General features: G+C 45.9%; 1 protein-coding gene across 4 annotated transcripts in view; it reads left to right on the top strand.

The window, feature by feature from the left end:
- Window positions 1-24,625, top strand: part of LOC130484325 (poly(rC)-binding protein 3-like) — a 240,677-nt gene that overhangs the window by 89,141 nt on the left and 126,911 nt on the right. For all 4 annotated transcript variants that reach the window (XM_056857256.1, XM_056857258.1, XM_056857257.1 and 1 more), the window contains exon 2: window positions 24,354-24,469. The gene's annotated coding sequence lies outside the window, so the exon portion shown is untranslated. The remainder of the gene's footprint in view (window positions 1-24,353; window positions 24,470-24,625) is intronic.

Raw genomic sequence — 24,625 nt, forward strand, 5'->3', positions numbered from 1 at the left:
CTACCTGCAAATTCTGTAAGACCAGAGGAATCTCGCCCACCCATTCCCCATATCCTTAGCTACAGTGTTCTTTTTCTGCATTTTTCTCAATGGTGAGTACAAGATCCCATATTTTAAAGAAAAAGAAATGTAGGCAGTAATTTCTGAGTTTCTAGCTAATCTCTTTTTTTGCCCATAGCTAGCACCTCTATAGTTGCCTTTTCTGAACTAAAGGCAAATTCCTCCGTGTAATTAGGTTTGTTACTTCTTGTGTTTTGGGATTCTTCTGTCCGTTGAGAGCTCTAGAGCCTTAGGTTTGTGCTGTGGGGGTAAACCCAGGACCTTTGTGCCAGAAAACCTCATCCTTGTATTAACCTGAACGTAGTATGATCCTGTGAAATCCCCTAGCATCATATTTTTATCCCTCAAAGGCAGAAATCGCACAGGGTTCCTTTAAAAATGATGTTAATAATGCTGAATGTGAGCAGATTGCACATCATAGAAACATAGAGTTGGAAGGGACCACTAGGGTCATCTAATCCAACCCCCTGCACAATGCAGGAAATTCACAACTACCTCCCCCACATACCCCCGGTGACCCCTACTCCATGCCCAGAAGATGCCCAGAAGATGCCCTCCCTCTCATCATCTGCCTAAGGTCATAGAATCAGCATTGGTGACAGATGGCCATCTAGCCTCTTCTAAAAAACCTCCAGGGAAGGAGAGCTCACCACCTCCCAAGGAAGCCTGTTCCACTGAGGAACCGCTCTAACAAGTTAAAAAATTCTTCCTAATGTCTAGACAGAAACTCTTCTGATCAGTTCCTGAACTGTGAATAACTGAGTCGTACATCTATCCCAGTTTGCGTCCTTCTTATCAGTTCAGTCATTGTGAATAAACTGCTGGAAAAGCAGCACATTATGGCAAAGCATCTGTTAAAGAGACATTTTAAAAGTTGTTTAGCTGGTTACGTTCCTGTCGCACATTTAAATCCATTGGTTTCGAACTGCTAAGATTGGGCTTTTTAAAGGGCTGTTTAAATGAGTGCTTCATGCGGCATCTGCACTTTTAAGGATGAGGATGAGCTATTTTTTGAAAAGAAGTGATCTCATTGCTTTAAAAATGCGCCGCTGCATCTGTGTCGCAAAAGCGGTGAAGCGTCTTGTGACATCTGAAAGCCTATCAATTTGAGTGTGGCCTCGAGCTTTTGTGGAGTGGAGCCCACAGTGACAGTTGCAAGGAGAAAGAGATCTTAGAAGGGGCAGATTAATTTATTGATTTGACGTATCTTTATCACCCCTTTTTAGGGAAAGATTTTAGGGCAGCTTGCAGTACCTTTCAAAACAACAGAGAATGAAACAGTAATGAATCCTAAAGAGCTGGTGTTGTCTAATGGTTAGGGTGCTGGGGCCTTTTATGCATGGCTGTTTCCCTTGCGGTCACCCCTCCAACAACTTCAGGTCTTTGTTTTGATTATGCATGCCGTTTTCAACTGTCAGAGGTCACCTAGCTCTCCCCTTGCGTTCCCCTGCATTTCGCCCAAATTTTCAAATTTGATATAAAACCGGTCCCTGAAAACGCAGGCAAAACGCGGGGAAATGCAGGGGGAGAGCGAGGCAACCTCTGACGGTCAGAAATGGCACGCATAATCAAAACAAAGACCCGAAGTCGTCAAAGGGGTGACCACGAGTGAAACAGACATGCATAAAGTACCTAGGAGACCCATGTTCAAATCCACACTCTTCCATAGAGGCTTGCAAGGTGACCTCGGGCCAGTGACATACTCTTAGCCTAGCCTACTTCACAAGGTTGTTGTGAGGATAAAATGGAGGAGGGGAGAATGATATGTAAGCTGCCATGGGTCCCCATAGGGTATAATTATACCCCACGGGATATAGATGATGATGATGATGATGATGATGAAGAAGAAGAAAGCATCAGTGATGCCTTCAGGGCTGGTCTGTTGGGGCTGCAGTCCAAGGTCCTGGTTCACAGCATGGGGGTGTGGGGGGATGGAGGCTGTAGCTGTGCACTTGAACTAAAGGGAGGCCGTAAGCCCAATGAGCTCCCGAGTCCAATATGAAGAAATTACAACACATACAGCTTGCCAGCCAATTGAAACAGCAGCAGGTTGATAAGCCTGGAGGTTTTTGAGCAGAGGCTAGATGGCCATCTGTCAGCAATGCTGATTCTATGACCTTAGGCAGATGATGAGAGGGAGGGCATCTTGGCCATCTTCTGGGCATGGAGTAGGGGTCACTGGGTGTGTAGTTGTGTAGTAGGGGGGGAGGTAGTTGTGAATTTCCTGCATTGTGCAGGGGATTGGACTAGATGATCCTGGTGGTCCCTTCCAACTCTGTTTCTATGATTTATATCCTGCTTGTCTCCCTAATTGGGACTCAAAGTGGCTTTGAACATTGTTCTCCCCCTCAGTTTTCTCACAATAACCACCCTGTGAGGTAGGTCAGGCTGAGGGTTTGTGGAGGGCCCAAGGTCCCTGGTAGAAGTGGGGATTCGAACCTGGGTTGCCTAGGGTCCTAGTCTGCCACTCTGTCCATTACACCATGTTGGCAACCTGTTCACAACCGCAGTCACTGGAGACAGTTGTATCTTCCTTGATTATAGTACACTACTTTAGCCACCACAGTGAGAGAGGAATTACACAGGTCAAATAGAATAGATTTGAATTTGCTGGTATGTTTTAGTCCAACAGTTCTATGGTGGAGCCTGCCCTTGGAGTCTTTCTGTTGATGTTGAGGACCGCATCAGACCAGACTGGGAGACTGAGCCCGTTAACGCATAGTTCGATCCGACTTACCTTGTTCCTCTGTTGTCGCATGTTTGGTGAATCCGAATTCAAAAAATTAAACGCATGGCAAGGAGCCGCCACTGCTCTGCGCTCCTCCACCACGCTGTCCCCCAGGTGGAGGGGAAGCTGGCGTGGGTGGAGGTGGTGGCGACTGGTGGAAGGAGCTCTGCCACCGTCCTGGTGGAGTGAGGGGAAGCTGGGTGGAGGCGGTGGCGGTGACTGGCTGCTGCCGTCAGGCCGGCCAAGTAGCTTCCTCCAGTGAGGAGTCGACCCGGATGCTTAAACGCTCTGGCAAACTCTCACTTTTGCGGCGTGTTCGCTACAAAACAAGAACAGGAAAACACAGGGAAGTATCGGAAGTAGACGGGGTCAAATACGCGGGCTGGAGACGGTCATGCGTGCTGACTGAGGAGAATCACTACATGCCCGGGAGATTCACGGGACAAGACAGCCATGTGTTAACGGCCTGAAGCACGCTCCCAATTCTGGAATGTTGCCATTTTGTGTGTGTTCATGATGCCCTTGCATGGAGATTGACCTACTTGTACACATGAAGCTGCCTGACACCGAATCAGACCCTCAGTCCATCAAGGTCAGCATTGTCCACTCAGACGGCAGTGGCTTTCCAGGGTCTCTTTCACTTCACCTATTACTTGATCCTTTTAGCTGGAGATGCTGGGGATTGAACCTGGGAGCTTCTGCATGCCAAGCAGACACTGGGGACTGAACCTCTGCATTCCAAGCAGGTGCTCTACTGGTCAGGTTGTCTTGGGTAAACAGCAGCGACAGGTAGGAGTTCAACCCAAAAGAGTTTAGATTTCCTTTCACAGTTCATAGGCTGAACAGACTTTTTCGAAGTCTTTTCCAGCACCCCTCATGAAAAGGAACAAAACATTTCTGGGGACCAGCATTTGGGGTGGGGGGGATAATCCCCACATTTTCCAGTTTTAGAGCTGAAAACTTCAAGGTGAAAAAATCCCCCCTCCCTGATGAAACAGCCTTCAGAAATTGATTGATCACATCCGTTGTGTGTATGTGTGTGTGTATTTTTATGAACAAAAATTTACTGACTCTGGGATTTAAATCCTCTAAATCTCTGTGTGCCCCTTCACTCGCCTTTATAGAAGAAAATTCAGAATGTACACTTGTTAAAAATTCTCTCCCCGTTTCCAGATTAGTACAGGGTTGCAATCTGCCAGGGGAAAAATATAAGCCGATGTAGTCAAGATATTTTCACTCTGGGCCAGCTGCCTGAAATTTTTGTGTAAACGCCAGATATTTGGTCTGACTGCCAGAATGTTTTGAGTAACAATCAGCAGGCAGCAGCATCGATTCCCCCTTTTGTAGGCCTGCTTTCCCACTATATATCCTGCACATGCAAGCTTTAGTTAAATCACTATCCGTACAGTTAAAAGGGATAGGAAAAATTCAGAAGAGAGGGTTTAGGACAGGGGTGGGGAACGTCAGGCCCGGGGGCCATTTAAGGCCCGCGAAATCATTTGGTCTGGCCCTTCGTGGGTCCTGGCAGATCTCAAGCTCAGAAGGATCTAAGACTGGTGATCCACCCCCTCCCGCGGACAGGAATAGCCTCTATTCAAGGCAGATGTGAGTATGTTTTGCTGAGAAAAGGAACCTTTCCACCCCTTGCAGAAGAGTCGTTAGCTATGGAGCTGCTAGGACTGCCCAAGAAACTAATTTTTAAGTTAATAATTTTGTATGGCCCGCGAACGATGTTATAAATATCCAAATGGCCCTTGGCGGAAAAAAGGTTCCCCACCCCTGGTTTAGGAGGAGGAGGTTGGAACTGAAAGAGGATTGGGCACTGCCTGGCTTGCCTGTGATTGGTCAGATTGTGAAGCTGCGCGCCTGATTGGTGGAAGTGTGAAAATTCTAAGGCTGGGGAGAGTGAGAGAGCAGAAGAGAAGACAGTACAGAAGTCCTAGAAAGAAGTGGTTAACAGAGCAACCCAAGGGAAGGGCATGTGGTGGATACCAATGGGATGGAAATGGATAGTTCACTGTGTTTAAACAGTGTATCTTAGCAGGGCATATATTGTTGCTCCCCCCTCCCACTTTTTGTGGCTTAAGTTGAAATTTGTTCTGTTATCTAAATCTTAATCCGTTTCCTGAATCAATCCCTGTGTCTCATGCTCACTGCATTTGTTACCACACTTCCAGGTTACACTTGAGGGGACTTTTAGGGCATAAAGGAATGGGAGCCTCAAGTGGGGGCAGTTCCCCCGGAGAGACCACCGGTCACTGGGCCTTGCCTCAGGACTCTCTTGAACTCAGACATGCACGGGTGTGTGTGTGAGTGTTATGCAGCACAAAGATACGGCAGCAGTGAAAAATCTTGTATGCTTTCTCTTGTAATACAAATAGCAACTTGGGGTGGGGGTCTGCACTGGGAAAATACTGCAGAGGCATAGGATTCAGCATCAATTTCCCCAGTTCTGTGACCCAGCCTGAATTCCCCGCTGTCTTTAAGCCTGAAGAGACCCATAACGAGTTCAGAAATTTCAGTAGGTCCAAAATGTGGGGGCCAGGCTATCAAGGGTTGGTCACAGGATTCATATCACCCCTGTGCTGAAGGATCTGCACTGGTTACCCACCTGTGACCACACACAATTCAGAGTGCTGGTTCTTACCTTTAAGGCCCCAAGCGGCTTGGGGCCAGGGGGGTACTTGAAGGACTGCTCCCTTCTCATACTGTGCTGCCCACCAGTTAAGATCGTCCTCTCAATCCCTGCCCTCTGTCCCCCTGCCTTCAGAGATGAGGCAGGCAGTAACTAGAAACAGGGCATGTTCTGTGTTGGCACCTCACCTTTGGGATGCCTTCCCCTTGAGGTTCACCTGGCATCTACTTTACTTTCTTTTAGGCTCCAAGCTAAATCACACCTGTTTACCCAGGCTTTTAGGGGGGGTTACTTTATCAGCTTGTGTTTTAATATGTTTTTAATATGTTTTAATATGTTTTTAATATTGTGGTTCTTTAATTAATTAATTAATTAATTAGATTGATGTATGCCCTGCCCTCCCAGGCACAGCTGGGTTCAGGGCAGCTTCCAACAGAATAAATACACGTACAATGCAAGTCAACATTAAAACATATAGATAAGAACTTTAAAAAATTGTACACCTATTCTAAAATACAGGTGGTGCCTCCATTCCAAACTAGTTCCTATAACTAGTTCCTATAACTGTGTGTGTGTGTATATATATTCAAAAGGAAGGAAGGAAGGAGAGATAATTTCACAGAATTCTAGCTATATTCTCTGGTTTGGCCCTAGGTGTCCTGTTTGCCAATATTGTTTTCTTTTCCCCCAGCAGACGTCTATAGGAGAAAGTAATTAACAGAAACCAGCGGAGATTGTTGAGATATGTCCGCTCTCTGGAGCTGTAAATATTTACTATTTAAGAAAAATGGTTCTGTATTTGCGATAATGAAGTGTTGATTAACCTCTTATTTGGAGGCTATGGAGCTGTGCCTTTTTAAATTGATGTTATGCCCAGTTGCTCAGGTGAGGGGAAACAAGCCATGTGCTAATTAGAAGATTTCCCATTAGAAAGCAGAGGATAATAATTACGCAGTGCTCCAGCAAGGGGCAGTACAGCACCAACGACCGATAAATCTGCTCCAGCAAACCTTTGGTGCTGCCTGGCTGTCATTGCATCTTTAACTCATAATAAAGAACTGTTGTAAGCGTGCGCCCTTTTAGCATTTAACTCCAATGTAACTTTGTTTGGTTTGTGTTCTTCTCTTGTTAGCATATTCACTTTTGTTTGTGTATGTGTTTCTGTAAAATGCCTTCAAATCACAGCTGATTTATAGCGACCCAGTGGTTTTCAAGGCAAGAGTCGAACAAAGGTGGTTTGCCATTGCAAGCCTCTGTGTGGCAACCCTGGACTTCCTTGGTGGTCTCCCATCAAAATACTAACCAGGGCCAACCCTACTTAGTTTCTGGGATCTGAGGAGACTGGGATAGACTGGACTATCCTGGTCAGGGCCACTTTTTTGTAGCATCTTAAAGAGGAACAAATATCATTGTTCAGCCGTACATTCTTACATGCTAATACATTAATTATGACCACTGAAAACTAGTCGTCCAAATACATAAAACTGCAGTCCTGATTTATGTCTGCCAGTTGCCCTGGAGAAAATGTCCTTTTTTGTGGCAAGGTAACCAATCTGGAAAACATCAAATTCTTTCCCCAATCCTTTTCCTCTACATATTTTCTTTTTCTGTTTTTATGACTTTGCCCGTTTATTCTTTTGAGAACCAGTTGTATATTTATTGTAGTGGACGGAAGGATGAACGGTTTTATGTGCAGGATTATACGTATTATACTTGTATAAACTTATCTGGAACAAATCAATATTTTTAAATTTAAATATAATTTAAATTTATTTAAAACATTTTTGTGCCACCTTTCCATCCAGGGCCACCAAGGTGGTAAACATAAAAAAAAAACCCTTTGAGCAATTATAATACATTTACAATTATAAAATAATTCAGTAATACACACAACCATACAGCACCAGAACCAGGAAGGAGAGCCAGTGACCATTGTTGGGGGTATGCCAAACAAAACATAAAATCCAGTTCTTCTTTTGTCACTTTTTTGGAAGTAATTTAGAAAACAAATGGAAGTAAAATCAGGAATTTCAAACTGAGAAAACAACCCAGTTCACATACATTTCAGAGGTCAATAGCTGTCCTGACTAAATGTAGAGCAAGCCACCAGTGTGAACCTAACAATGGTCCTGAGCCAGAGCAAAACTTGTGCACATAAGGGTAAAACAGGTGTGGAAAATTTACCTTTGTTCCCAGAAGGCATGGAAATGTTTCTGACAAGAGGGAGCCAGCTCTGGTGTGTTACACCCAGCAACAACACAGAGCAAAAGGAAAGCATTTGTCAGTACCAGGTGTTGGTAGAGCTGAAAGGGAGGGCAAGATGGGCCAGAGGAATGTGCTTTGTTGAGTTGTTTGATAAGGCAAATTGCTCTGACAGCAGGAACTCTGAAGGCCTTCTGGTATGTTTTTCCTCCTCACTTGACTCCTTGGTACACTTTTTAAGTGCCACCTTAGCAGAGTTGTATTATACAAAACAACATCTAATTGGAAAACAAGAACAAATGCTTAATATGTGAACCTGGAAATGAAGCCCGCTGAAATCCCCCAGTCTGGCATCTGAATAGACCTTCGTAGGAACCTGGCTGTTAAGCCTGAACAAAACTGGTTGTTCTACTTGGCGGTCGTTTAAGAGGAAGATGCAGCTTTTGTCTCTTTCCATGTTCTGTAATTGTAGCATGAACTCAGGAAGCTGCCTTTCCATTGTCAGACCATAGAGTCATCGAGCCCAGTCCGGCCTCTCCAAAGGGCAGCCGCTCTCCAAGGTCTTTTGGCAGCATTTCCCCCCTCCGTGCTGTCTAATCCCTTTAACCGGAGATGCCAGTGACTTAACCCGAATCCTTCTCATGCAGGGCATCTGCTTGCCCATTGGACTCTGTGGCCCTTTTCTTCTTTTATTCCATTTGCTTCCTCTATCCGTTCGCAATTTTCTTTTCCTACTTTGACAGGGGGGAGAAAAACAGACTTACACAATAGCAGTTCAGCTACATCTGGGTAAGCATTCTTAGAAATTTACCTATCCATACGATTGACTGCATTCATACTGTTCTGTTTTCAAACTTGGCTTGCGTGACCCTCCTTGTTTTCCGTGAACTGAATGGCTGAAGACACATAGATTACAGTGTCTAACGAGTCACGGGCTATAAATATTTAGTAAATCATATTGATCTTAAAAAGCAGGAAGTAACGTAAACCTATTAAATTCATTGCCCTTATTGTATCTGCTAATATTGCATAGGGGTTCGCTGGTTTTTAAACCCTGAGACTAATGTGATTCACTTCACCAAGCTCAGAACCTTCTGTATGCGCCCCCCTTAGAGGCTGTATCCCTCTCAGGAGGATTTTATTAAAATAAAACATGATTTACAGCAAACCTGACAGCTGAGTAGTTAGCTTAGAGATTTGATTGTGATGGCCAAGGAGGCGGAATGAATAGAGCTATCCTGGTCTGCCCGTGCAAGGCTAAAAGCAAGAAGGGTTGAATTGCCGGAGCGTGGCCAGGGCAATTCAGGCAGTTTTATTGCAGGGAGGTTGTTGTTTTGCCAACTAACCAATCATATCATTAAAATTTAAATACTGTTCACTGTATAACTGATTTGCATTATTTCTGGGGCAAAAAGTTGGCAAAGAAGGATGATTTGTTTAGTAGTAGGGTTGCCAGCTCTGGATTGGGAAATACCTGGAGAATTTGGAGTGGAGCTGGGGAGGGGAGGGACCTCAGTGGAACAGTGCGGTTTCTCAGTGGAACAGGCTTCCTCGGGGGGGGGGGGCTCTCCTTCCCTCGAGGTTCTTAAGAAGAGGCTAGATAGCCATCTGTCAGCAATGCTGATTCTATGACCTTAGGCAGACCATGAGAGGAAGGGCACCTTGGCCATCTTGTGGGCATGAAGTATGGGTCACTGGGGGTATGGGGGCGAGGTAGTTTGGAATTTCCTGCATTGTGCAGGGGGTTGGACTAGATGACCCTGGTGGTCCCTTCCAACTCAATGATTCTATGATTCCATGACCTCAGCAGGTTATAATGCCATAGAGTCCACCCTCCAAACCAGCCATTTTTCTCCAGGGGAACTGATCTTGGTCATCTGGAAATCAATTGTAATAGCCGGGGATCTCCAGGTGCCACCTGGAGGCTGGCAACCTCTGTACTTAGCAGGCCTGTACTTAGACTATCATGAAGTAGGTAAAGGTAGTTAGTGATGTCTTTGCAATGGAAAAATACTTAAAGGCTGTGTGTGTGTTAAGTGCCGTCAAGTCGCTTCTGACTCATGGCGACCCTATGAATGAAAGTCCTCCAAAATGTCCTATCTTTGACAGCCTTGCTCAGATCCTGCAAACTGAAGGCTGTGGCTTCCTTTATTGAGTCAAAATTAAAGGCTACCGATCTCATAATGAACTGGATAGCTGTACATATATGTTTGGGGGTTCCAGTTTTTAACTGCTAAACATTTACTTGATTATCACCACATGTATTGAATGTGTTGTTGTTATTATTGGATTAAGTAATTTATGTTCTGCCTGCCTTTTAGTTGTACCCGGGGGGCTTAAAATGAACTAGAAATGCAACAAAATTAAAATACACCTCACCAAAAACAAAAACAAAAATTGCAGCAAAAACTCCCAAATTAGTGTATATCTCTGCCGGGGGTACTTGGGCTAGTCACAGTTCTCTCAGAACTCTCTCAAACCTACCTACCTCACATTGTGTCTGTTGTGAGAAGAGGAAGGGAAGGTGATTGTAAGCCGGTTTGATACTTCTTAAAAGTAGAGAAAATTTGGGTATAAAAACCAACTCTTCTTTTTTTTCCCCTTCTTCATCATTTAAAAGCACTTTTTGTAATTAACCCCAGCACACATGCATTGTACAGTAGACCAGTGGTACTCACTCCGTGGCTCACAAAGAGCCATGTTCACAATTTCCATCAGCCCAAAGGGCCACTTTTACTTCCATCCCTGGAATGAGGCCTACACTTCAGGGAGGCCAGCAGCTGACCCGTTCCTCCAACAGTGGCTGTTTCAAGGTGGAAACCACCTGCCAACCACAACCTCTGCTGGGCAAGGAGTTTGCCCACTTCCAGGCAACGTGGGAGGGGTGCAGCATTGGGAATCAGTGCTGCACCCCTCCCACGTTTCCTGAAAGTGGGCAAGGTCAAAGAGCCACTTTTGGCTCCGGAGCCACTGAGCAGGTATCATTGCAGTAGACTCTCGCCATTTGTGGGGAATCCATTCCCAGGATCACCGTGAAATCTTTGAATACCAGGAGGCAGGGGCTCTGTTGCCTCTCGGTAGCAAAACAATCAAATTTCTCACAACGTTTAATGTAATGGGAGAGGGGAAAATAGGCTGGAGTCTACATCATGTGATTGATCCACAGACCATTAATAAGTGAAATTCTGAATGGATTCCTGTAATCCAGGAATACTGTAATCCTGAACATGACTCATTACATTCAATGTGACATACTCCAGGGCAAGAACACACGGGATTGCAGTTTTAGCCTGCAATTACCCGCCCCCGCCTTTGGGATTAAGTTCTACCAAGCACAGTAGAATATAGATGAACCCATGAAGTTGCCTTAAACTGAATCAGATCCTTGGTCCATCAAGGTCAATATTGTCTACTCTGACCGGCAGCTGCTCTCCAGGGTCTCAGGCAGAGGTCTTTCACATCACCTACTTGCCTAGTCCCTTTAACATGAGACGCCGGGGATTGAACCTGGGACCTTGTACATGTCAAGTAGATGCTGTGCTGCTGAGCCACAGCCCCCACGCCTATGATTAGGGTTGCCAACTGCCAGGTAGTAGCAGGAGATCTCCTGCTAATTCAACTGATCTCCAGCTGATAGAGATCAGTTCACCTGGAGAAAAATGGCCGCTTTGGCAATTGAACTCTATGGCATTGAAGTCCCTCCCCTCCCCAAACCCTGCCCTTTTCAGGCTCCGCCCCAAAAATCTCCCACCAGTGGCGAAGAGGGACCTGGCAACCCTACCTATGATTGGTTAGTGATCCATTTCTAGAGTTCACTGCACAAAAATGAATTCCTTGTTTAAAGGGAACTCATTTTCTTTTTCACACAGTTACTGAGCAGAGTTGGCATCTTTGGTTTTTCTTGCGCGGAACTGCTGCTAGCCTGTTTTGTGAAACAGTGCCCCGGGATACTTACTCACTAGTAGACGCATTTGCAGGGAGAGCTCCAGTCCACCCAAGATTATTGTGAGAATAAAAATGGAGGAGAGAACCCATGTATGGTACCTCGGACTCTGTGGAGGACAGATGGGGATAGAAATGTAGTAGAAAAGGGAAAAGATGGCATAGCGGCCCATCCTGTCACCTGAAAAAGAGAACCTGGTATGTGACTGTGCCCTAGGAAGGACAAGCCAAAAGAGACCTTTCTGGATGAAAGAGAACTTCAGACACACACAGGCACACCAACTCTGCTTCTGGCAAGAGCCAGCTGACCTATTGTAAAGGCACAGCCAGGGATACAGCCAGCAACATGGGATGAAATGCTGCTAGAAAAGTGTGCCTTAAAACACCAGGGGTTTTTACAAGGCCATACAGAGCTACAGCTAATGCATGTTCAGGCCAACCCCACATTTATTTATTTATTGAAAGCATTTATTAGCTACCTTTCTTCCTTACAGAGGTCAAGGCAGTTTAAAATATAGATAAAATACATGAAATGCATTACATAAACATACATAAAACCAAAATTTTAAAAATCACAATGTAGGAGTACTTTAATCAAATGCAGTCCTAAATAAAACAGTCTTCAGCTTCCTCCTGAAGATCAGAGGTGAGGGGGCCAGGCACACCTCCCCGGGGAGACTGTTCCACAATAATGGGAAGGCCCCTCTGTCGTGCACTTACCAAGCGAGCTTCTTTGATTGATGGGACAGTCAGGAGGGCCTCTCCCTATAATCTTAATTCCCGGGCAGGAACATATGGGAGAAGTTGGTCCTTCAGATACCCCAGTCCCAAGGCATATAGGTGGGGTAAGGCATGGATTTGGGGTGGGGTGGGGATCAATGAAAGAGCAGCCATTTTTAAAGTTATTCAGTCTCTTGTGAATTGTTTATCACCCTGGGACCACCCTTTGGTTTTGGGCACCAGAAGGTCACCTCTGCACACACTTGTCATGCCCTTGGAGTCTGGGCTGTGGAAATGTTTTGCGTTGCTGCCCTTCGGAGATGACCGTCTTCTGGTGCCTGAGTGATCGTTGCCAGGCAAACTTTTGAAGTAGTCCACACATTTCCCCTTCCTTCTGTGTGTCGAGTCTGCTCTTCGCCTTGTCATCCAAACCAGCTTGCAATTACGGTTGTGTGCAAAGAAGGTAGAAAAGGCGGCCCCAAAATGAAAGAAGGCTGGTTGTGCTCCGAAATTGCCAGTTGCGATTGCGGCCCTTTTTCAGAGTTAAATGACTAACTGCGTTTTCACAATGAAAGACCCCTGGACCAGGTAGATTTGGGGGTGGGGATGTAGGACCGTTGTTAACTTTAGCTTTGTCATCGCTTGTGTGTATAAATAACTGGTCTGTGGCATTTCTATTTGTTACAGATAAATCCAAGTGGAAAGAATGGTTCGCTTTCTGAAATCCACTGTTTAATATTTTTGTGTGCTTTAAAATGCAGGGTGTGCTAGTTGGAGACCTCTGTTGTTCCTGGAAGTCACCCGTGGTTCAGAAATTTGCACTTTGGTTTACAGAATAATATTAGTTACTGGAAACTAGGAATTATTAAGGGCTCCAGGAGGTTCCCCTGCCCATTTTTTTTAAGTTGATGCTTAACTGCCACGGCTTCTGGATTGGCAAGCAGGCTCAGCCATTTTGGATTCTCCCCTTTCCTCTTGAAGAAAGGACTTGTTCAGCAAAAAAGAGGTCAGAGTCCTTATTCCTGGCATGAGGTTGAAATAGGCTTCAGGGGACCAGTGGTAGAGCATCTGTGTGGCATGCAGAAGGTCCCAAGTTCAATCCCCAGCATCTCCAGTTAAAAGAAGCAGGCACCAGCTCAGGGGTGTCAAACTCAATTGTTACGAGGGCCAGATATGACATAAATGTCACTTGGTCGGGCTGGGCCAGGCCTCGCCAGCCCAGATTGAGAGTGGGAGGGGGTGGCTGACTCACAGGCCGGATAAGAACTCTAAGGGGCCGGATCCGGCCCTTGGGCCTTATGTTTGACACCCCTGTACTAGCTGATGTGAAGGACCTCTACTTGAGAACCTGGAGAGCAGCTGCCAGTTTGAGTAGACAATACTGACCTTGATGGACCAGTGATCTGGTTCACTATGAGGCAGCTTCTTGTGTTCATGTTCATGAATGCCATGATGTTCATATCTTCCACTCCCAGTTCCACAGGCATAACCCTCAGAGGGATATGGGGACGTAATATACCACCTCCCTGTACTGGTGTAGGTTCGGTGTTAGATGAGCAGCACCTTTCTTCCCCAGCCCAAGCCTTAGTAGTTAGTGCTTAGGGAAATTGCATTCTAGCACAGGACTAGCAGGAGGACAAGTCAATCAGTGGCACCTAAGCCACGGAGACTAAAGGGAGCCTCCGCATTCAGAGGCACTCACTACTAAGCCTCTGAATCCCAATGCCAGGAGGCAATCTCAGGGGAAGGCCTCAGCCTCTATACCCTGCTATTGGCCTTCAACAGGCCAACTGGTTGGCCACTGTGTGACACCAGGATGCCGAACTGGATGGACCACTGGTCTGATCCAGCAGGGCTGTTGATGTTCTTTTGAGTGTTAGAAAGCATCTTGTTTATCCCCAGGACTCCCACTGCTGAGTTTTAGAGGGGGCATTTCTAACCGTTTATTCCCTTCCGCAGTTCCTGGGGGCCCTCCAACTTGTTGATTCCCAAGTAGCAAATAACAATTTAAAAATAGGATCCGTTGTAAACACCATGATTGCCTAAAGCTGTTCTTCCTCCTGAGGCAAAACTGTGTTCACTTGCTATCTAAGAGAGAGGAGGCGAGGGCTAGGTGGATTTCTCAGTGAGGTTATTGCAAACACCAGGCACCACCCCAGAAAGGCCCTGTTCCCTGGTGGCTATCCTCTTTACTTGTGAGGGTGGTGGTACCCAAAGCTGGTTCCAGTGGTGATCTTGGAACATGGCCAGGTTCACATGAGAGGTGGCTTTCTTTTTACACACATTCTTGGCGATGCAGATAGGGGAGGGAATTGGAACACCACAAGCCTGTGGTACATGGCAAAGGGCAAAAGCCAAAGGGCTCTTGGCCTTTGACTTTTACCCTGCGACCTGGGAGGCATCAGGAGAAGGAGCCCCTGTGGAATGTGTAGCAGGGCAGGTGACCATCCGGTGAGGGAAGGGGGAGTGAGGCTTCTCCCACACAGAGGCTTTTGAAGAACATCCACATGACTTAACCACATTCTGGGTTTTTCCTTCTTCTGAAGCAATCTTTACAAACATGGTCTGATATGGAAAAGACTTGCAATCAAATTGCCTTTGAATACCATGTGGATGGGAAGGTGCCCATTTTTGAAGATCCTGTGTAGTGGAGAGACTGTTGGACTAGGATCCTGGGTGATCCAGGTTTGAGTCCTACCTTAGGCCTGTCACATGCTTTCAGCCTGACCTACCTCACAGGGTTGTTGTGAGAAAATGGAGGAGGGGAGAACAATATTCTAAGCCGCTTTGAGTCCCAACTGGGGAGAAAAGTGGGATATAAATAAATAAATAAATAAATAAATAAATGCCTTTTCCCTTGCCTCAGTTCCCATGGCCACCATCCCTATCCCCCGCCCCATGCCACCAAAGAGCTTCTTTTTTTTAACAAGTTTTATTAATTTTACATATAAACTGGATTAAAAGAAAAGAAAAAGACAAAAAAAAAATACCATCAAAACCGCCACCAGAGAGCTTCTGAGCAATTATTCGATCACTATAGTGAAATAATGCTATAGCCCCCGTTGCCATGGTTTGGGAGGTGGGGGTGGATCAAGTCACAGCCGACTCATGGTGACCCCTTGGGGTTTTCAAGGCGAGAGATGTTCAGAGGTGGTTTGCCGTTGCCGGCCTCCGCATAGCGACCCTGGGCTTCCTTGGAGGTCTCCCATCCAAGTACTAACCAGGGCCGACCCTGCTTCGCTTCCAAGATCTGATGAGATTGGGCTAGCCTGGGTTACTAGCTCCTCTGAATCCCAAGCTTTAATTTTTTAAAAGAAAATTTCCCACCCATTTTTGTTGCCAATAAAAGCTCTCCGGCGGTGGGGGAAGGGGGGGGACTGCCACACGGGTGGAGTTCTGTTGCCTTTGCAGACGCCTCGAGGGCTACATGGCAAACCATCACTGTGTGAGAAGCTGCCGGAGAGACCCTTGTTGGCTTTGGGCAGGGCCAGGGGGTTGTAAAAGCTACCACAATCACAAAAGGCTGCCTTTGACATACTCTCCCCATCCTCTTTCGCAGTAAATGCAGCGAAATCAGATCACTCCAAATAAATAAGTGCTGCTTCTCAGCAGTCCCACCAACCAAAGTTTGCCCGTGTCATTTGTTAAAATGGGTTTCTACCAGTTAGTCATCCTGAAGCTTTATTAATATACCAGTCCCACCCATCAAAGGTACCTGCTCTAATCCTTGTGGTGACAGGCCCAGCCCCTCTTGTGTGTCACCAAAAGTCAGATGTGACGTGAAAGCGAGTGGGTTATGGCTGATAATCACAGTGACATATTAGCTGTCCAAAGTCCTCCATTAGCTCCCTCCGTCAATATTACTTAAATAAACTAGTCAAAAAGGGCCAGAGTCCAGTAGCACCTTAAAGACTAACAAAAATATTTTCTGGTAGGGTGTGAGCTTTCGTGAGCCACAGCTCACTTCTTCAGATAAAGCCCTTTTTGACTACTGCAAACAGACTAACACGGCTACCCACTGTGACTTAAATAAACTGTCATTGATTTATTCAATCCATGTTTGTACTGTCTGTCATGGTAAGGCTTTGTGGACTGTTTCAAGGTTTTCTCATTAAACATAATGAGAGCCAGCGTGGGGTAGTGGCTGAAGTGCTGGATCCGCGAAACCCAGGTTCAAATCCCCACTCTTCAAGGGAAGCTAACAATCCCAGCCAACCGTTTGGGGTCCCTATTTTTAAACGAACCAGTGTGGTGTAATGTCTAAAGTGATGGACTAGGAACTGGGCAATCCAAGTTCAATTCCCCGCTCTGTCACGGAAGCTCACTGGGTGACCTTGGGCCAGTCACACACTTTCAGCCTAACCTACCTCACAGGGTTGTTGTGAGGATAAAACAAAAGAGAAAAGCATGATGTAAACTGCTTTGGGTCCCCATTGGGGAGAAAGTCGGGATACAAATTAAGTACGCTAATAAATAAACAAACTTCATTTATTTCATGGTGGCACTTGTCAGCTGGGACCTGGAAGCTTTAATTATTAGTGAACCATTGGGTTAAAATATAGTCGTCTGCACCATTTCCTTATACTTCCATAAGTACGAGGCTTCTTTAAAAAAATGAAATCTGAACTTTCAGGGACCACATTATGTGGTGGAGAGGCTGGCCTTTGAAAGTCCTTGATGGCTATGGCTCTGGGAATTAACATGAAACAGTTGATTCCACACTCCGTGCATAATTCCATGTTCTGACACCATATTCATACTCCCCAGCCCCTACGCACCAGATTTGTCATTTGCTGCAAATAAATTAGTCCTAGCTCATGGAACTTTTCTAGTAATGTCAGAATTCAAGATCGCATATGCAGACTTCTTCCCACACAGGCATTGCTTCCGTTCCCAAAAGGGGATTGCTGGCATACGAAGTTAACCTTGTTACTGATTCCTGGTATTTCAGGCTTCTGGCATTGCCTGGAATACTGAAGTGGAGAAAGCAAAGAACAGCAGAAGCAGCCAAAGGTTTCCTCCAACTCACAGCACGGTGATATGTGCGGGTTTGTGTTTTTTTTTGGGGGGGTGGGGTTTGCAGTGAAATCAGAGGAAGTGATCTTCCCTCAGCTAGAGAAAAGCCTTTGCATGAGCAGTCCGAAGGAAGACCATGGCGCAGGAAGTGGATGTGCTAAACATGCCCAGGGGAGAGGGACGGCAGCATAAACAAAACAACGATTAAAAACATATAAAATATCACAATTTAAAAACTGCAATTAGAATAGCCAGTAAGTAAAAATTAAATCAGTCAAATGCAGTCTTAAATACAATTGTCTTCAACTGCCTCCTGAAGATTGTCAGTGAGGGGTCCAGGCGCACCTCCTTGGGGAGCTTGTTCCATAATCGTGGGGCTGCCACTGAAAACGCCATATCTTTTGTGCCCATCAGATGAGCTTCTTTGATTGATGGGACACTCAGGAGGGCTTCTCCCTCTGATCCTAATTTCCTTGAAAGCCCCTTGCTGGGGTTGCCATAAATTGTTTTTATTTTTGTTGGGGTTTTTTTTTTTTTTGCATTTATATCCCTCCTCCTATCCTGGCCAAGGCCGGGCTTAGGGTGGGTAACAACATATCATAGAATAAAATAACTTATGGCTTGATGACATGTACATACATGAGCAAACACCCCCAAGACTGATTCTAACGTCCATCTTGCAAGACATGAAAGGGAGCCCATGCCATGCCAGTAGCCCACCCACCTACCCCTGAGATGTGGCAGCTGAATTATCCTATGCACACCACTGAAGTCACTGGGATAGGTTCTGACTGTGTAGCTAATGGAGGTGGCATTATCTGGTAACTGGGTCACCCACACAAGTCGGATCAATCTTGCTTGATGAACAAGCTCTGGTTTTTCTTTTGTAACCAATCAGCCAGAGCAGCCAACGCTTGCTCTCTTCTTGTTTGACCTAGTTTGGGTAATTTTCCTAATCCTGTCTCTCCAGTCAAATAAAAAGCTTACAGTAGCAGTACTTGCTCAGCTGTTCCTGTTTGTCAGCGGATACGATTCCTATGAGATTAAGCCCTGCATTTAATCAAATACTGTAGTAATAACTTCCGCTTTGGTTTGGACAGACTAGGCAGCAGTTTCTAGCGGCTTTGCTGCAGATTGGGTTGCGCTTGGTAATCGGGTGCGCACAGCGACAGGTTTCAAAAAATGTTCTGTATACCTTTCCACCCAGTTAATCATTTAAATCAGATTAAAGGGGGAAAGCTGTTCTCATTTTGCAGGATGCACAGTCTTGAAGGTGTGATTGCAAAGATTTGGGACAGGATTGACTCCCTGAAGGGGGTGGGGAGAAGAAACTACAGGGGGGTTTGCTTGAGGGGTGTGCGTGGAAGAATTACAAAATAGCTGCTTGATAGATCACCAGAAAGAGGTGAAGGGACAGGTGGTTGTCAGTGAATTCTTCACTCTCCTACAACTACTCATCTGTACTTGATACTCTTTGGCCATTTATGCATGGCTGTTTCCTCACGGTCACCCCGCTGACTACTTCAGGGCTTTGCTTTGATTGTGCTTGCATTTTCTGACTGTCAGAGGTCGCCTTGCTCTCCTCACGCGTTTGCGTGCGTTTTGCCCACGTTTTCTGGATTTGTGTTTAGCCAGCATCCAAAACATTTGGGGGAAAGAATGCAAAGAGAGCGAGGGGACCCCTGACAGCGAGGAGACCTGATGAGATCAGGCTAGCCTGGGCCATCCAGATCTGAGCAGTCCTAGATTACCTCTTATGCTTGTCTTGTACATGATCCATCCTCTCTTTTTTCCTGACAATAACCCTGTGGGGTGGGTTAGGCTGAGAGGGACTTGCCAGCCCCAAGGGGGTTTGAAACCAGGGCTCTTCAATCCTAGTTGAACAGTCTAACCAAGCACTACTGGACCGCTATGGGCTGCAGGTTTATCCTGGAGCTGCCATGTTCCAGTGTTGGCACTTTCTATAGCTCTCAGCCATCCTTTCTTTACCCTGGCATTAGGAAACCATGCCACAGAGGTGCCAGCTAGCTAACCCCATGCAATGTGGGACCTGATGTGTCTTGTAGTGATCTGGAATGACACTCCATGATGTTCCCTTTGCTAGCACTAGGGTTGCCAGGTCCCCCTTCTCCTCGATGGGGCTGGGGCGACGTTCCCGTGCATGACACAGTTGCATCATTTCCAGAAGCGCTGCATCATGACAGGAGGCTTTAGCACTCAAACTCAAACTTCAGCACTGAAGTGTCCCGTTGCAATGTGGCGCTTCCGGGGGTAAACCCGGAAGTGACGTTATCGCATCTCATGCGGCCACACGCACGTGCAATCCCTACTCTGAGCCAGCTGATGGATGATGACCCTCAAGGATGGGGCTAGCAAAAGGACTTTTGTTAATGTTCTGATGAGAAGAAATGCCAGACTTGAGCAAGTGATTAAGTTGGAAAGGAGTTAGAAATTATCCAGATCTGTGTGTGGGTGCAGAGATGCGATTATGAGGGAGATATTCAACAGACTAGGGAGGGAAGGTGGCCGGGTATAGCCTGACCTTGTCAGATCTTGGAAGCTAAGCAGGATCAGTGCTTGGAAGGGAGACCTCCAAGGAAGACTCCGCTGAGGAAGGCAATGGCAAACTGCCTCTACTTGTCACTTGCCTTGAAAGCCCCTTGATGGGGTCACCATAAGTTGGCTGTGACTTGATGACACTTTACACACACACAATCAACAGACTCAGTTTAAAAGAGAGAGAAGCAAAATTACTAGAGTAACTCAGGAACTAGAAAGGGGAGGGCAATAGAGTAGTGGCAAAAGGGGAAGAGGAGGAACAGGGAAGAGAGCTAAAGCCAGTGGAAGAAGGCACATCCCCCAAAGAGAGGGCATGGATAAAGCAAATGGAAATTGGGGGGGTTGTGGGGCAAATGGGTAAGCTTTGTATGCAAGAAGCCAGATGACCAGAAAACAAGTGCGCAGTTTGCAGCCAAGATATGGGACAGGAGGAAACAGCTTCCTCCCCAATGTGCCAAACAGCAGCTTGCCAGACCCTGTCTCCAAGGCAACAAGTCGAGCCCTTGAGGTGTAGGGCGTGCTGGTGGGGCTTGTTGCTTCCAGTCTCTCCAGCCAAGGACGGCCTCCTACCAACTTTTGCTTACTGGTACACCAACATCTTCCCAGGTAGACATTGTACAGTGCAATCCTAAGAACTCTGCTTAGAATTGCACTGGTAATACTTATGGGCTCTGAGGCCAAAAGGATTGCCTACCCCTGGTAGGATGCACCTTTTGGTGCAGGTGAAATACAGCGATAGGAGGTTGGTAGGCGGGCAATGAAGTGACGTGTCTGAAACCAGAGGTGGAGTTGAGGTTGCGACTAGGGTTCTTGTGCTGTCAATGCCCAGCAGGTGAAGCTCCCAGTTTTGACAGCTGTGATCACCCAGATTTCTTCATTGCGCTGCTGTCTGACTCAAGTAGCTGCTGGAAATCTTTGCAGTCATGTAGTAGCTGTGATGGAGATTCATTTCCTTCCTTGTGGCTGCTTTTGCTTATGCACAGTAGGAGAAATCAGTTCTCCCAGACCTGTGGATGGTTGAGTCAGGTAATTAAATGGGGGGGGGGGCTACAGTGCCTATCAGGCTAAATACGCATGCCCAAAATAACATCAGTAACATGGAATTAGATCAGAGGTCCCCAACATGGTGCCCATAGGTGCCGTGGTGCCTGCTGACACCTTTCCTGGAGGCTGCCAAGTGTTTTTCGAAAGTGGGCATAGGCAGATGGGGCTCCTGCCCAGCAAGGCTTCTGATTGGCCATTGGCTGTGCAGATTAAAATACCGTCATTTTGGCAACGGCTGCCACCATGGTGTTGGTTTAGTTCTCTGTCATTTCTGTTTCCCAGTATATTTTTTTAAAAATTACTCCACTTGTTCTCTACACTTGGGCTTCCTCCCTCCCTGCGTGGGGCCTCCTGCAGTGGCCGTTTTGTGATTGGCTGTGCCCACCACCGTGTATCAGGATACAATAGATGTCCACAGGCTCAAAAAGTTTGGAAAACCCAGATTTAGAGGAACACCAAATGGTAAAAAGTTTTTTTCAATGTTAAGACTTAAAAAAAACCTCACAGTGTTTAATAACTAACTGGCTGACGGGTTGCTCACTTTTTATTTAAACCTTTGGCTGCAGAAAAGCATGTGGGTGTGTGTGGGGTGGGCAGAATAAGATTTGTGTGAATGTACATGTTGGAATTATTGCTGACTGCACTGTACTGTACTGTGTGAAGACTCATAATGTAACCCTCCAAACAGGGTCAAGTTGCTCCTGAAAGGGCAAACTGCTCAATGAAAAATCAACTCAGTGAAAAATCATGACTGGCAAACAGAACATGAGCCAAACTATAAGGCTCTTGGACGAGGAAGAGGAGGAGGAGAAGAAGAAGAACTGTGACTGGCCCAGGGTCACCCGGCAGGCTACAGGTGGAGGAGTGGGGAAACCAACCCAGTTCACCAGATTAGAGTCCTCAGCTCACATGGAGGAATGGGGAATCAAACTTGGTTCTCCAGATTAGAGTCAACCGCTCCTAACCACTACACCACGCTGGCTCTCCTAGTAGCACCCTGCCTTTCTAAAGAATCTTGGATAAACAGCGAGCTAAAGAACAGGTGTGTTTTGGGATGACAGGGTATCAATAGCCATCCAGATCCTTAACTATCACCGTGGGGAAAGATAATGGCACACAAAAGCCAAAACAGTTGGCGCGCACGAGCGCCATTGATTAAAACGAATTGAAACTCAGTCTTTATTCTCTGGCGTATTGTAGACACTTAACAATTTTCCTTCTGAAGAAACAGCTAAATTGTAACAATTAAAACCACATTTGGAGTCTAAAGTTAATAATTTTTTTAAAAAAAGAATGTCGAATGAATGAAATTGCTTCTAGCTACAATCTTTTATCCCAGGTTGAGAATTGAAAAACCCAGCTATAAAAGGGCTTAAAAATAGGTGTTTCGGAGGAACCTGCTGACAGCATAACTACAGTGCTTCAAGTAAACCACCCTAATAGCTGGCCGTTAAGTATCCATCTTTTACTTAAATGTGGCTATTGTGGAAAATTTCCTTTGTGAGGGAAACTGAACTTTGTACCGTAACTAGAGGTATTCCATTGATGCTGTGTGAGTAGCCTTCATTGGTGGCATTTGTACGATTTATTTGTTAATGCAGTCTGAGCGTTTCTGTTGCTTTTAGGCCTGTGCCTATGAGGACTGGAAGGTCCGATTGGCTCAATATGGCAATGGCTTAATGGGGCTCTTCTCTCCTTTGCTTCAGTGACAACCACCCCGGCCCTTCTTTTTTTGAGTATGCAGTTAGGACATACGGAGGTGGCGCTATTGCTCTTAGTGAATTAAGTATCTATACGTATATCTCCCATATTTTATGTGGTGGTTTAGATGGTTGCCCCTCTCCATCTTGAAGAGAGGTCTTGCTTGAGAGTCAGCGTGGTGTAGTGGTTAGCAGTGGTGGACTCTAATCAGGAGAACCGGGTTTGATTCCCCACTCCTCCACATCAGCAGCGGACTCTAAACAGGTGAACCTTGTTGGTTTTCCCACTCCTACACATACAGCCAGCAGGGTGACCTTGGGCTAGTCACAGCTCTCTCAGCCCCACCTACCTCACGAGGTGTCTGTTGTGGGGAGTGGAAGGGAAGGAGATTCTCCTTAAAAGATAAAGTCTGCATATAAAAAAACCCTCTTCTTCTTCTCCTCCTCCTCCTCCTCCTCCACCTCATAGTGTAGTGAAGAATTGAGCCTACAATGCTGCCCATAGAAGGCAAAGATTCGTTTTGTGTGATTTTTAGGTTACATGAATACATGAAGCTTCCTTATACTGAATCAGACCCTGGGTCTGATTCTATCAAGGTCAGTATTGTCTACTCAAACTGGCAGCAGCTCTCCAGGGTCTCAGGCAGAAAAGAGTCTTTCTCATCACCTACTCATCATTTATTACCTGGTCCTTTCAACTGGATATGCTGGGGATTCAACCTGGGGCCTTCTGCATGCCAAGCAGACGTGCTGCCACTCAGCCATAACCCCTCGTTGGTTGTTGCAAACAAGACCGATCCAAATGAGTTTTTTGTCTCCAGCAAAGTACAAACATCCCCTTCATGAGCCTGCAGCACCCCTGACCATTGGTCCAAGCGCTGCCATGGGGGCTCGGCTTGGATCCAGCCAGCAGCCACACGTGCCCGTCCCTTCCCATGTCATTGATGATTGGAAGGCAGGGGAGCTCCTGTGGGGATGTTGGTGCCTTTCTCATTGTGGCGCTCCACGCAGTCTCTTAAGGGGTTTGGCGGCAATGCGTCGAGTCTGTTCACATGCTTTTGTATATTGCACCATCTAGTCAGGTGTCCTCTCCAGTTTATGAAAGGAAATACCTTCCCTTTCATTTCCATGTGTTTGCAGAAACTGCTGTTCAAAACTGACAGTCACATCCCTGTACAGGAAATGCTTGGTGAAATAACTTTTATATTGCTTCTTCTGTGGCCTCCGCCACTCATATGCAGCAGTTTATTGAGATGTTCTCCTGTGCCACCCTGTCTATTTTTTTAAATTTATTAAGATTTACAATAATACAGCATTAAAAACAACCTTCTTTCCAAAAAAAAAACATTGACCAGTACTTATAAAACCTATAAAACATTTAACTTTCTAAATAATCACTCTCTTTATGAACCACCACCAACAGAATCTAAACTTTCAAGCGTGTTCTCCATCCTGGATATTGTGGGATTCCATACTCTATCTAATTCCTCTATGTTTTTGTTATTTACTTACTGTGCCTAAAGTGAGTCAGGGATGCTCAGGAAACTCACGACGTGCTCTCCATGTGAGAGGGATCAGTTTCCTGGCTCCGTGTCCAGGTCCCAGTGGTGGTCAGGGGTGGATAAGTTGTAACTTCTACTGAAGGACAACGTTCAGTACAGCTGAATGGTTACATCATGTCCAGCTAGCAAATTTGCCATTTTACTTTATTACCTGAGTGATAAGCCCTTGAATATTTCTTTTTCAGAACATAATTCAACCACAAGTTCAAAATACTCCTGCCTCACCTAACCATAGCAATAGTTACCAGAAAGGAGACAAGTGAGGAATTACTTTGAAGTCACCAGTTGAGTCTATTGAAAGGTAAGTCTACCTGAATTTTTCTTTTGTGTCTCTGAATCTCAGTAGTCATCATGGTTGTCTGCCCAGAGGTGTTCTGTGTGGTAGGAATTGATGGTGATGTGCCTTGCATATAAAAGGACGTAAAACCAATCTGTCCATTGGATGCGTTTTGGGTAG

Source organism: Euleptes europaea, chromosome 11 (genome assembly GCF_029931775.1).
Source record: "Euleptes europaea isolate rEulEur1 chromosome 11, rEulEur1.hap1, whole genome shotgun sequence".
NCBI lineage: Eukaryota > Metazoa > Chordata > Lepidosauria > Squamata > Sphaerodactylidae > Euleptes > Euleptes europaea.